Raw genomic sequence first — 13495 nt, 5'->3', positions numbered from 1 at the left:
AAAAGGTGTGAGAAAAAAGGCTCTCTCTGTACGGCCACTTGGAGGCACTCCCAAGGGCCCATCGGCTAAGGCATCTTACACAAAAGCAGCCTTGTTCGTTCTTCATATTGAACTCCCAAGCATCCGCCGCAGAGACTCTCATGAACAGAAATTAACTGGCAATTTAGACATTCCATTATTCCCTGCAGGCTTGTTTCTCTTCTCGGGACTGCAGTCTTTCTCCATGTTCTTTCCCTTACCTACCAGCACAATATTAGGGAGGGTGATTTTCAGGTTTGAAACAGAAATAAATTACGCTGGTCAACTTTTTCCAGAACTCTATGCCAATTTGTTAACCCTCTCAATTCTACTGACATTTGCAGGTCTTTGTCCTCAAACAGAAACATACTCAAACATAGAGCAGTGTTCAAACATAGAAGACCTTGGAGCCAAACTCAGCTACTACCTTTATTATTGACTACTGGAAACAATTGAAAGATATTAGGATTCCTGTAGATTTCTAGAATCATTGGAGCAAGGATGGTCATTTGTGTGTACAGAGACCATACATCTCAAGGGATTTTTTGGGGGGGGGTAGGCAATTCCTATTTATTATGTTCTATCCCAACAAATGCATTTTGACACATCAGATCATGATTCTTGATATTTTAGACACATGGCCATGACATCTGTTGATATCATTCACAGATTGTAAAAATGACAAACCTTTGCCAAAGTATCTAGCTGTTCTCCTTACCTACCGGTGCTTTTATTATTAGTGTTATCAATATATTACTGTTCACACAACCCAACACTAGAGCTTTATAAGTTGCAAAGCCCTTTCACATTTACTTTTGCACTTATGTGTTTCATAACTCTGGGAAAGAAAAGGAGACTAACACAGATTGAGCTAGGAACTCATATAGGGTACTCGCATGAATATCTCAGTGGCAATTCTGCAAGACAGGGTTTATCATCCTTTGTGTAGATGAGGCAACTAGCTCAGAAAGGTTGTAGTGCCCCCCCCACACACACCTCCCCGGAAGGAGCTAGGATGGGAGTCCAGCGCTGTGCAAGTCCAAAGCACATTTCCTCTCACTACACCAGATCCATATGTTGTCCCATGAAGACTGCCATCAAAATCCACTCTTATTCAGGTGGTCATTTATCAAAAAAAAAAAAAAAGAGGATTTTTAAACCCAGCAAGCTGGCCCTGGGGAAAAGATTTAAAGGACCTGTTAAGTTTCCAGGGAGGAGCTTGTTATTGTTAGCAATTCTCCTAAAGCAGCTGAGAAGCCACAGAGGGTGTTGGCCAGTTGTATAGGGTCAGGGGGAAAATATAAAGAGAAAGAGGGGAGCACACGGAGCGAGAGGAGTGCACACTCTGAAATGCGTGTGCAATGGAGGGCAGTGGTGGAGGGAGAAAGGCCTGAAGAGGGAGTTTACAGATTGAATTCCATCTTAAGCCTTGAGTCCACACATTCTTCATATGATTTTCCCACTCAAGAGTTAATAGGTTTCCTGATCTAGGTACACTGACACTATGATTAGGTCCTTAATGAATATTTGTTGAATGAGGAAATGAACAGTAATTCAGTCAGAAGTGTTGCAGATCTGGACTTTGACATCACCACCCTGATAAGGATGTTCTGGGATGTTAAGCATCTCTACTTGGAGAATCCAGTCTTTTCCGTTTTCAGCATATTTTTCAGGCTATAATAGTCATATGTTCAAACACATGTCTGCCTTGTAAATCTCAGGTAGTATGAAAGAGGGTATGTGAAGTTGGTCTAAAACTGGAAAGCGCTATAAAATTTCTGTCATTATAATCGTATTACGGTCATAGTTTATAATGCCTTTTTGGTTTGTTTCTTTTTTTTCCCAAATGAAAATCAGAGTCATTGACACTGCAGTTTGTTCCTAGAGTTAATAATTACAGAACACGGAAGACCATGGACCTTACAGAAAAATTTAGAATCCATCTGTATCTGAGAAAGCGGAGTTATATAGGAATTATTTCAACTCTTTTAAATGTATAAGACACATCAGTGGTTGTGTTAGTGGGGTTTTTTTTTCCTAGAACATAATAGAACTTTGATTATTTGCATGTATATAATATGTAGTCAGTTAAAAACAAACTTTAGAAACCTAAACAAGGACCTCTCTGTACTATTCTTCCAATTCCTTGACTCTCGTATTTCAAAATAAATGGTTTAAAAATTAAACAAGGAATATAGGCTCATTATAGAAAAAAAAATTTAGAGATGTTTTAAGACTATTAAAGCAATTTTTTTCACCACCTAGAAACAATGTTAATAGTTAACCCCCCATTAAATACTGTCAGACTTTACAATGTTTTACTTTATACTATCTCGTTTATTCCTCAAAATGACACTATAGGGTAGGAACTATTATCCCCGTTTTACAAGTGAGGAACCTGAGGTTTGGCAAGATGGAGTAATTTGTCAGATATCAGTAAGAGATAGAGCTGAATCTGTCATTGGCTTTACTATTTTCTGAGGACAGGCCTAGAAGTAGAATTTCTAGGTCTAAGGGTATAATTGTTATGAAAGCTTTTGATACCAATCTGCAGGAAACTTGTTTTAAAGTTAGAGGTATTGAGGTATATGGTTTTACAATAAAATGCACTCATTTCAAAGGGACAGGTCAGTGAGTTTTGGCAAAGGTGTACGCCCGTGTAACCATCACCCCACTCAAGATAGGTTAAGCCATTCATTTTTTTACTGTATGAGTGTGTAGATTTTAATCACCATTGAGCCATGTAGTATATTTTAATTACATTCACTTTCTTGAGCAATTTTTTGTTTTTCCCGGAGTTCATAATTGTTCTAATTTCTATTTGTTTAGTTTTTTGTGAATCCTTGACTGAATCCTTCCACACCCTCTAGCAGCTCTGTAAAACCATGCTCCACACACTTTCTTCATGGTCAAACCTATTAGAGAATGTGTTTTGTTTCCCTTGAAGGGATCTGTGTTGAAGCCTTTTGACTTCCTCATCTACCCTGGACTGGTTGCGCTCTCAGCCTGCTGCCCAGCTGGGGCCCCCGGGGCTTCCCTTTGCTGTCATCTTCAGCATCCATTCCCTGTGCATTCGCCCTGTGGTGTCCTCTGCTTCCTGTCTATCATGTCTTCTTTTTCCCTCAGTGTACTTCCTTATTTTAACAAAGCCACTTTCTGGTAGTCACTTTTTGAGAAAGGATACAAGGAAGGTAAATCTTTGAACATTGCCTGATTGAAAAATGTTCATTCTCATCTCATACATGATTCATCAACGATCTAGGTGGGGTTAAGGTAAGTACAGAACTCTAAGTTGAAAATAGGTTTCATTTAGAATTGTGAAGATAACCCCCTTAGCATCTTCTGGTTTACAACATTGCTGTTGAGAAGTCTGGTCTGTAGGCAATTTTTCAACAAGCATTTTTTGTTTTTGAGGACCTGTTCTCCACCAGGTATTGAATTAGATGTTGGGAAGTACACATATAAAAACAAATAAACAGGGGGAGGGAGATAGCTCAGTGGCAGAGTGCATGCTTAAGCATGAACGAGGTCCTGGGTACAATCCCCAGTACCTCCATTAAAATAAATAAATAAATTATATATAAACAAATAAACAAACAAACTTAATTACCTCTCCCCCCCAAAAGAAACCAAATTAAAAAACTGTAAACAAAATAAACTAAATAATTAAGAAAAAGACACACATAAAAAAGATGCTAGAATTATACAAACCTGAATAAGCCTTGCACACAGTAAGAACTCAATAAATAGCTGTTTGTGTAGCCAGCGTCCAAGGTGGCCTCAAACAATCCCTGCCTGATGGTATTCACACTTTTATGTAGTCTCCCCTCAAAGCATACCGGGGTTGGTCTCTGACCAGTAGAAAATGGCAGAAGTCATTCCAGGATTAGGTTATAAAAAAACACTGCAGCTTTCTTCTTGGCCACTTTCTCCCTCTAATCACTTATTCTAGGGGATGCCAGCTGACATGTCACGAGATGGCTGTGGAGAGGCCCACGTGGTGAGGGACTGAGGCCTGTTTCTAACAGCTGCACCAGTGGGATTGGAAGCAGACCTCCCCAGCCCCAGTCTGCAGATGATGCCGGCTCCAGCCGATGGCTTGACTACAACCTCATGAGAGACCCTGAGCCAGAACCACCCAAAGAAGCTGCTCCTGGATTTCTGACCCTCTGAAACGGTGTAAAATAAAAATGTTTGTTGCCCTCAGATGCTAAATCTTGGGATAATTTTTTATGCAGCGATAGATAACAAATACACTATTGAATTAATTGAGGAGGTTACAGTTCTCTTGCCCTCCAAAAAATTGGAGCCTTGGCTTTTTTACTGGGCCAGAGTCCCCTCCTCCTTCACTGTGTCACGTGCACCCCACCTGAAGCTGCAGGCTCAGTGGAAAAGGATGACCTTCCCCCACAGAGAAGGGCCGTTCTTCCATCAAGGGTCTATGAGTACTCAGCCATAAAAAAGAATGAAATAATGCCATTTGCAGCAACATGGATGGACCTGGAGATCATCACTTCTAAGTAAAGTAAGCCAGAAACAGAAAGAAAAATGCCATACGATATCGCTTATATGCGGATTCTAAAAAAAAAAAAAGGACACAAATCAACTTACCTATAAAACAGAAACAGACTCACAGATAGAGAACAAACTTATGGTTACCATGGGATACAGCAGGTGGGAAGGGATAAATTGGGAATTTGAAAATTGCACCTCTTGGGGAGAGATGGAAATGTTAGGTATCTCGACTGTGGTGGTGGTTTCATTGGTGTATATATCTATCAAAATTCATCAAAGTGTACATCCAAAATATGTGTAGTTTACCATACAGGAACCATACCACAATAAAGGTGTTTTTTGAAAAAGGGTCTTTGAGTAGCCACACTCTCCACACCTGCCAGTGGTCCAGGAGGGGAGCAATCGAGGTGTTTGGATTTGTCTAGGGTGGAGGATTGATGGAGCAAGAGAACAGACGGCCCTCGTGAGAGTGTCATTGAATGGTAACTGCACTGGGTTGGTAAGAAAAGGAAACTAGAAAAAGAGAATGATGGGTAGAGATTAAGGCTCCAGAGGTTTTCGGAATGTGGAAGAGCAGGTCTGGTGGGTACACACACACATGGGAGAGTTGGGAGGATAACAGGGAGTGTCCAAATGTGATTTCTGGGTTCAAGGTTTCAGAGGTTTAGGTGGTGGTTAGCTCAGTTCATGGGGATGAGCTGTTGGAGTGAACTGGAGGGGAGTTTGCTGCAGTGCAGGGTGCCCAGGAATTGTAAAGCTAATAGACAGGAAACATAATGCAGCAAAAAGAACAATGGCCACCGTTAAATCTTGGCTCTGTCCCTTAGTAACAAATGAACTGGAACACATTGCTCAGCCCACTCAGCCTCTGTTTCCTTATTTGTTAAGAAAAGGAGAAAATAATGCCTATCTGGTAGGAACAAGGTGAGCAGACAGCATATGAGACGTACGTGGCACAGCGGGCTCAGTGAGCGGGAGCTGTCATTATTGGATGGGTCGGCTCTGCGGATCTTATAGATGCCTGGAGGGACAGCGGAAAAAGGATGAAAAGGGGGAGAACAGGCCAGATGATGAAGTCCTCCGTGAAGCTGAGGAACGGACTCGCAAGTTGCTAAAGGGGAGATCGTGATCTGAGAGATGGCTGAGAGGGTGGTCTTAAGAGTTCTCAACACACACACACACACACACACACACTCACACTCTCTCTCATACACAGAGAGAGAGAGAGAAAGAGAGAGAGAAAATGCTAACTATGTGAGCTATGTGAGGAGATGCACCTGTTAATTAGCTTGATTATATCACAATGTATATTTAAACATCATCATATATCTTAAATGTATACGGTTTTTCAATACAGAGGTTCCTTAAAAAACTAAAAATAGACTTACCATGTGATCCAGCAATCTCACTCCTGGGCATATACCCAGAGAAAAATAAAATTCAAAAAGACACCTGCACCCCAATGTTCATAGCAGCACTATTTACAATAGCCAAGACATGGAAACAATCCAAATATCCATCAACAGATCACTGGATAAAGAAGATGTGGTACATATATATAATGGAATACTACTCGGCCATAAAAAAGACTAAAATAATATCGTTTGCAGCCACACGGATGGACCTGAAGATCGTCATTCTAAGTGAAGTAGGCTGAAAAAAGAAAGAAAATGCCATGTGACATCACTTATACGTGGAATCTAAAAAAAAAAAAAAGGACACAAATGAACTACTTATTATTTATAACTTAGGTGATTGATTTCTTGAATATGTGTAAACACATTTGACTGTCCTCTATGATTGGATTACTGCATTCTGTTGATTCTTACTTTGTGGTTGGCTTTATTCCTTTGATAACTATGTAAGATTATAAGGCTAAAGCTCTAATCTGTTCTTAGAAACAATGATCAGAACATATACGTAAACTAAAAAAATGTGCAGTATGTTGTATAAATGTGTTTACATACAATATAATGTATATGTGCAGTCAAACTGTAATAATTCTACCTAATAAAACTGAAAAAGGAAAAAAAAGTATACTTTTTTTCTTTGCCAATTATACCTCAGTAAAGATGGGCGGAAGAGGGCGGAAGACCTGAGGGAACTCAGAAGATGTTAAGCCCCCGACCGTGGTACTTCTGTATCCACTAGCCTTATGTCCTCACTCGAAGTGGTGTGGAGACTTCTCTTCCGACGATGATGGAATAACTGGGGCCAGGTTCATCTTCCTGCCTTAAACGACTAGAAAACTGGACAAAACAGAGGAAACAATGTTTTACAGATATTGGACAGCAAATAACATAGGGCAGGGATCTCTGAGAATGGGCCCTTCAAATCTCCCAGCTCGCTGCCTTAAAAGGGTTTCACAGCACAAGAGAGGGAACCCAAAGAGAGCCCACTCATCTTCCTGAATTAAGGACATCACTCAGAGTAGCTAGAAAGGAAGGAGCTGTACAGAGAGAGAGCTTTGGAGATCTGCAGGGAGTCCCTTGATTTGAATGAAGGCTGTGTGCTGATCCATGTTACTCAGTAATGAGGAAGCTACCCAGGGCCAAGGGAAAACCCACCAGGGACGAGGAAGAAAAAAAAAAAATCCCTTGGCTCACATAGGACTGGAAATTGTTTTTCCACCAGCCAGAGTGGAAAGACCTTAAATTACAGGGTATTGTGCAGGGCCCTCAGAAGGACATTGCCTCAACAGGGGGGCCAAATTAGCCCTAGGCTAGTGGCTGCTCCGGGACTGACATAACAAAGCTTAAAGCAAGCCTCAGAAGGATCAAGTCAATTTCAAGTAAATTATCTGTGTCCTGGAAAAAAAACCCTCAAATTATTTAAAGGAATACAACGAAGCCCTGACAAAGTAAAAATCGCAATGTCCAAAAGCCAATTAAAATTATCAGGCACGCAAAGAACCTGAAGGGGTATCAGTCAAAAGAAAGACCCAGAAACCACGTTAAGTGTTAGAACTATTAGATATGAATGGTAAAACAGTTGTTATAAATGTACTCCATGTGCTTAAGAAGGAAGAGGAAAGCATGAAAGTGAGGAGAGGGAAAATTTGGAAGGTTATATAAAAGACCCATATTAAATGCCAAAGACGAAATACATTAACATCAAAAATTAAACATACACTGTATGAGATTAACAGGTTGGATATTGCAGAAGAAAAGATAAGCAGATTTGAAGACAGCTGTAGAAACTCTCCAAAACTAAATACACAGAGAGAAGAAGACTGAAAAACGCAATGAACAGCATTAGCAACTGGGAGGCCGTATCTAGTGACCTACCATGGATGTAACCGGATTCGCAGAAGCTGGGCAGATCGACGAGTGGAGAGAAAAAATATTCGAAGAAATGTGGTCAACATTTTTCCAGATTTCATGAAAATGATACGTTTACCCATCCAAGAAGTTCAGTGAAACTCAAACGGAAGAAATATTAAGGAAACGACACCAAAACACACCCTAATCAAACTGCTGGAAACTTGTGAGAAACAGAAGTCCTAAAGAAGGCGTTAGGGAGAACTATTCAGCTTTTGCATCCTGATCTCACAAATTTGGGAGCTGAGGATTTGTTTTATTATAGCAAAACTTTTTTTAGGTCAGGCTTCCTGTGGCTTCCTCAGGGAGATTCTCACTTCACAAACTCACAAGGCATTTAATCGACTTGCTTCTCTCCAGTTCCAGGCGCCAGGGACTGGACCCTGGGTTCTTTTCTAGGCAGAATCCTTAATTGTTTCAGTGTTTTGCTTCCTTGCCCTGAAGCTTCTTCTTTCATGCTTTCCTCTACCTTCTTAAGTTAGTGGCAGTTGCCTTGAGACCATCTGAAACAGTTGGGTGAGAGTGAGCTGAGGTCTTTGTCTGACTGGGATGGCTTAATGGGAAACCTCTGAGCGGTAAGTCTTGTTTCTTTCTGACAATGGCAGTGAGGCAGTTGGCTTTCCGATGTCCTCAAGCTCCCAAGTTTCTGGGCCCTTTATTCCCTTCTTCTGCTTGCAAACCAGTAGATTCTGGTCTGAACTCATCTTCTTTCTTGTCATACCTTGCTAGAAACAGTGAGCAAGCAGCCAACGCACACATCCTGACTCATTCCAACCACGTTCCCTAGGAGATCTGGCACGACAGGGGTGTGCCTGCCTTTTTCACCGCAGCACCAGTCCTGCCAAGCCTTTTGCTGTAACATAAGAGGAGACTCCATCTTTTCAGCCAGTGATATCAGTTCCTAACCTCCTCTATGTGCATCTACTAAGTCAATGCCTATACTCTAGGTGTTTCTTTTAAATAGCACTCACTCCGCATCAAGGTACCAATTTCTCTATCAGTCAGGGTAGGTTAAATTAGCTTATTAAACAAATACAAAATGTAGTAGCGAAAGGAGGGGGAGGGTAGAGCTCAGTGGTAGAGCGCACACTTAGCATGTACGAGGTCCCGGGTTGAAAAACACCAGGCTGTAGCAAAGTCTAAGCAAAGAACAGGAGCTGCACAGGACTCGGTGGAGAGAAAGGGGGTAGCAATGAGGAAGCAGGGTTTGGCTGGATGGGGCGACCAGCAGGATAAGGGGAACCCTTCTAGGACCATCTGTTTCTCTTTCTCCCCTGTTTTTAAGAATGTAACCATGTCAAGGAAGAAACAAACCTTGTTGTTGTTATTGTTGCTGTTTTTCATGGAAGGATATTGAGAGGCTTGGGGAGTGGCAGGAGAATCCAGGAAGGGAAAAAGGTAACAATACCTGCCATGAGCCTATGAGGTCTGTGCCTTCGTGCTCAACAGGGAGCCTCCCATTAGCCCTATTCGAGCACCCATTCTGGAATCCTCTCAGTATGTGGTCCATTCTGCCTGCCTCCTTTCTGCTGTGCCCTGGACAAGCGGCTCCAACGGAACACAGCATCTCATTCCCTTGAAGATCTTGCAGGACCAATACTCACCACGAGGTGGCACACACACATTAGCAGTAGGTTGAGTGGACGGAAGAACAAGTTCAAGACAGCTAGAAAAAGCAAACCCATATAGTATAGGTCTTCAACGTTGAGGTCCACGGGTTCAAAAGTCTGTTGCATTTTTTAAAATCTTCACCACCAAGTGGCTTTTTCCAGTGCCCTCAAACTTGAGGCTGGATGCTTGGAAAGACATATCTCTGCACCAGGTGGCAGCAAATAGCAAGATACAGAATCAGAGAGGCTGACGACCCACCAAGGGCCAGGTTGCCCCCGAGGCAGCCCAATTCTACCTTGAATGGCCCCTCTGAATCGTTATCCCCACCTCTTAAGATTTGTATCCTACCCGAAGCCGTTTCTCCCTTTTCCCAGGCGTGCAGGTCCTGAATTTTGTTCCAGTGTCTAACTCCCTCACCACATTTAACTAGGGCAGAGCATGAGTAGGTGAAGCCAACCAGGGTTGTCTTACTCCCCTTGGCCCTTAAGAGCTTGGGGATGAGCATGTGACCCAGATCCAGCCAATGAGCGCTGGAGAGGCTGGGCATCACCTGGGAAAAGATTTCCCAACTCTTATAAACAGTAAGTCCCGATATAATAAGAGCCCTCATTCCTTCTCCCACTAGTAAGGAAACTAGGTTTGCCTAAGCAAGGAAGAGGTTTACCAGAAAGTCAGAGAAAGAGGGTTTTGTTTTGTTTTTTTTCTCAGTGGGTGGTGGTCGGGGAGAAGCAGTGAGAACAGGGGGAGGGGGGTGCTCCCAAGCTGAGCCTGAGCTGTGGCTATGGCCCTCTTCCCACCCCTCCCTCCTCCATCTCCCAGTTCTCCCCAGGTGGGGAGGATGCTGCCAGGGCCCCAAGCAGCCTCAGTGCTGATACAGAGGTAGCTGAGCAGGGGCCCAGCCCCCCGGAGCTCTTCTTGCCCCCCTCCCTTGTTCTAGTCCCTTCTAAGGTGCACGGAGACCCAGCTATGTGACCCCGGCTAATCCATGGGCCCAGATGCCACACATGAGCTCCGTGACTTATTTAAGCTACCTCTTCAACCTTTAAACAAATTCAAGTGCCTCTCATCTTAAAATAACGGTCCTGGGGGGAGGGCAGAGCTCAGTGGTAGAGCGTGTGCTTAGCACGCAAGAGGTCCTGGGTTCAATCCCCAGTACCTCCATTTAAAAGAAAAATAAAATAACAGTCCTCTTCTACCCTACCCACTTGTCTCTCTCTCTCTAGCTGCAGACCTCTCTCCCTCCTTCCTTCCAAACCAAACCAACGGTAAAATAGTATACCTGCTGTCTTTACTCCAGCTCACATTCACTCCCCAATCCACTGTAACCTCTCTACCACTCTAACGAAATTGCTTTGGATAAGGTATTAATAAGATCCATATTGCCAAATCCAAAGGCGGCTCTCCTGACCCTTTCATGTTGGCTTTTTCGGACGCTATTGATCATTCACTCACTTGTTCAGCAAATATTTGTTAAGTCCTGACCATACACCAGGCATTGTTCCAGGTGCTGAATGTACATTAGTGAGTGAAATAGTCCCAAATCCCTGTCTTCATGAAATATCTGTTCTGGTAGGAAGAGACAGGCAATAAGGTAAATTAATAAGAAAATTATATGGTACATCAGAATGTATTAAGAGAAAGTTATAATCAGAAGGCATTATAAAGAAAAATAAAGCAAAAAAAATGATAAGAGTGATAGAATGATCTGAATGTAGAGTGTTACAAACATAAGGGCCAGCGAAGGCCTTACTGAGATGACCTTTGAGCCAAGACCTAAAGGAGGTGATGAAGAGATCCATGCAGAAATCTAGGGGGGAGACTTTTTCAGGCAGAGGAGAAAGCAAGTGCAAAGTCCCTGAGGTGGAGTGTGCTTGGAACATCCTGGAAGTCCCTATGCCAGGACCAGAGTGAACGGCAGAGAACATTAGGAGATGCTGTCAGAGCATAAGGAGGGGTTGGGGTGAGGAGGAGAGTGGGGAATGGACACATCTCATAGGGTCTTGTAGAACCTTTGAAAAGACTTTGAATTTCACTCTGACCTGGGCAGTGTTATGGGTTGAATGTTGGAGTCATAACCCCTGGTAACTCAGAATGTGACCTTATTTGAAGATAGTCTTTGCAGAGATAATCCAGTTAAAATGAGGTCATTCGGGTGGGCCCTGATCCAATAGGAGTGTCCTTTAAAAAGGAGGAATTTGGACACAGAGACAAGACACAAGGAGAACACTGTGTGAACCCTGCAGTCATGCTGCCACCAGCCAAGGAACTAGCAGACGTTAGGAGAAAGTCCTGGAACACACCCTGTCCTAGTGTCTTCAGGGGGAACACGGTCCTGCTGACACTGAGCTCGGACTTCCAGCCTCCAGGACTGTGAGACAACGAAGTTCTGTGGTTTAAGCCACTAAGTTTGTGATGTTGTGTCATGGCAGCCGTAGCAAACTAGCAAACGGGAGCCAAGGGAGGGTTTTAAGCAGAAGAGTTACACAATCTGGCTTACTTTTTAAAGCAATCACACATTGTTGCTGTGTTAAGAATAGAATAGCAGGGGTGGGGGAGGGGATAGCTCAGTGGTAGAGCGTGTGCTTAGCATGCATGAGGGTCCTGGGTTCAATCCCCAGTACCTCCATTATAGATAAACAAATAAACAAATCCAATTACCTCCCTCCCCCCCCAAAAAAAACCCAAAACAAAACAAAAAAAAGAATTAGAAGAAAATAAAGAATATTAATAAAAATAGAAGAGCAGAATCAAATGGGCCAGTTAGGATGCTAATGCAATAATGTAGGTAAGACGTGGTGTAGGGTGGGGTGATAGACCAACGTGGCAGAAGTGATGAGAAAGGCAGAGCCAACGGAACATGCTGATAGATTGGGTGTGGGGACTGTGTCTGTGAGAGAGAGAGAACTGACAGTGCCCGCTTCTTAAAATATTAATTCATCTTCAGCTCATACAGCCTCCCTTTCTCCTGGGTTTTCTCTTTCTTATTCTGTGTAGGCATGTCTGCCTCTGTTTCTTCTATAACTGATCATGCTCCCCAGGATTTGTTCTTCTTCCTTCATAATCTATAGGTTCTCCCACAATCTATAGGTTCTCCTCATAGATCATAACCAAACCTATGACTTCAAATTTCACTTGTGTTCTGATCACTCCCAAATACGTAACTTCATCTTTGATTTCCCTTCTATGCGCCAGAAACACATATCCAGACCCTATTATAAGGGATTCCCACCTAGCTACCCCACAAGCTTCTTGCACTCACTTTGTCTGAAATTGGACTCAGTATGTTTTCCCCAAAGCATGTGCCTCCTCTGGCTGTATTCCCATCGGTGGAGCTGTGAAGTTCAAAGGTGGCTTCAGCTTTAGGCACAGTTAGATCCAGGGGCTCAAACAATGCCATCAGCATCTTCCCCCGCCCACCCCCACCTCTCCTGTGCCACTACTGTATGTCCACTGGATTCATTCTCTTGTTCTCCACATTTAGCAGGAAAGAAGGTTAATGGTTCAAGCTTATATACTTACTATAGCTTTTGATCCGAAAGAATGAAAGGCCCTCTCTTTCCAGCACCCACGTATCAAACATTAGAGAAGTTCCTGATTAGTTTTGTTTGGCCCACATGCCCAGCCTGGAGCCTAATCAAGGGGCCAGGAGAATAGAGCGTTTTAATTCGCTAGTCTTGGTTTATATGCCCCCCTTTTAGGAAGAGGGGACAATGCGCCTGACAAACCACCTGGAGTGGGGCAGGTAAGGTTCCTTGAAGGAACCTGTTGTCAGAAGGAAGAAGGAATGCCAGGCAGTCAGCAACAGCAGATACATGAAGTCACTCTGCCATATTCTCTCCCAGTGATTATTTAGAATACTTCTACTTCGTAATTATGTGTTCATTTGTCTGACAATTAATTCAACACCTACTTCCCCCACCAGGGTGGGACTTGATGAAAGTGTAACTCTGCATATTTTTGATGACCACAGTACCCTGGCACACAGTAGGCACTTAATAAACATTTGACTGGATGGTTCCTAATCTGTCCAA

General features: G+C 42.9%; 1 long non-coding RNA gene across 2 annotated transcripts; it reads right to left on the bottom strand.

Moving 5' to 3' along the window:
• Positions 1-5998: 5998 nt before the first annotated feature.
• LOC140687950 (uncharacterized) lies at positions 5999-9822 on the bottom strand. Of its 2 annotated transcripts, XR_012062579.1 has the most exons (4): positions 9458-9822; positions 7821-7846; positions 6596-6782; positions 5999-6186 (listed from the first exon to the last, which is right to left on the bottom strand). It is a non-coding gene; the product is annotated as an uncharacterized lncRNA (long non-coding RNA). The 2 variants fall into 2 exon arrangements; XR_012062580.1 differs by lacking the exon at positions 7821-7846.
• Positions 9823-13495: the final 3673 nt, after the last annotated feature.

The sequence above is a fragment of the Vicugna pacos genome, chromosome 21 (assembly GCF_048564905.1).
Source record: "Vicugna pacos chromosome 21, VicPac4, whole genome shotgun sequence".
Classification (NCBI taxonomy): Eukaryota; Metazoa; Chordata; class Mammalia; order Artiodactyla; family Camelidae; genus Vicugna; species Vicugna pacos.
This window is presented reverse-complemented; position numbering and strand designations above follow the sequence as displayed.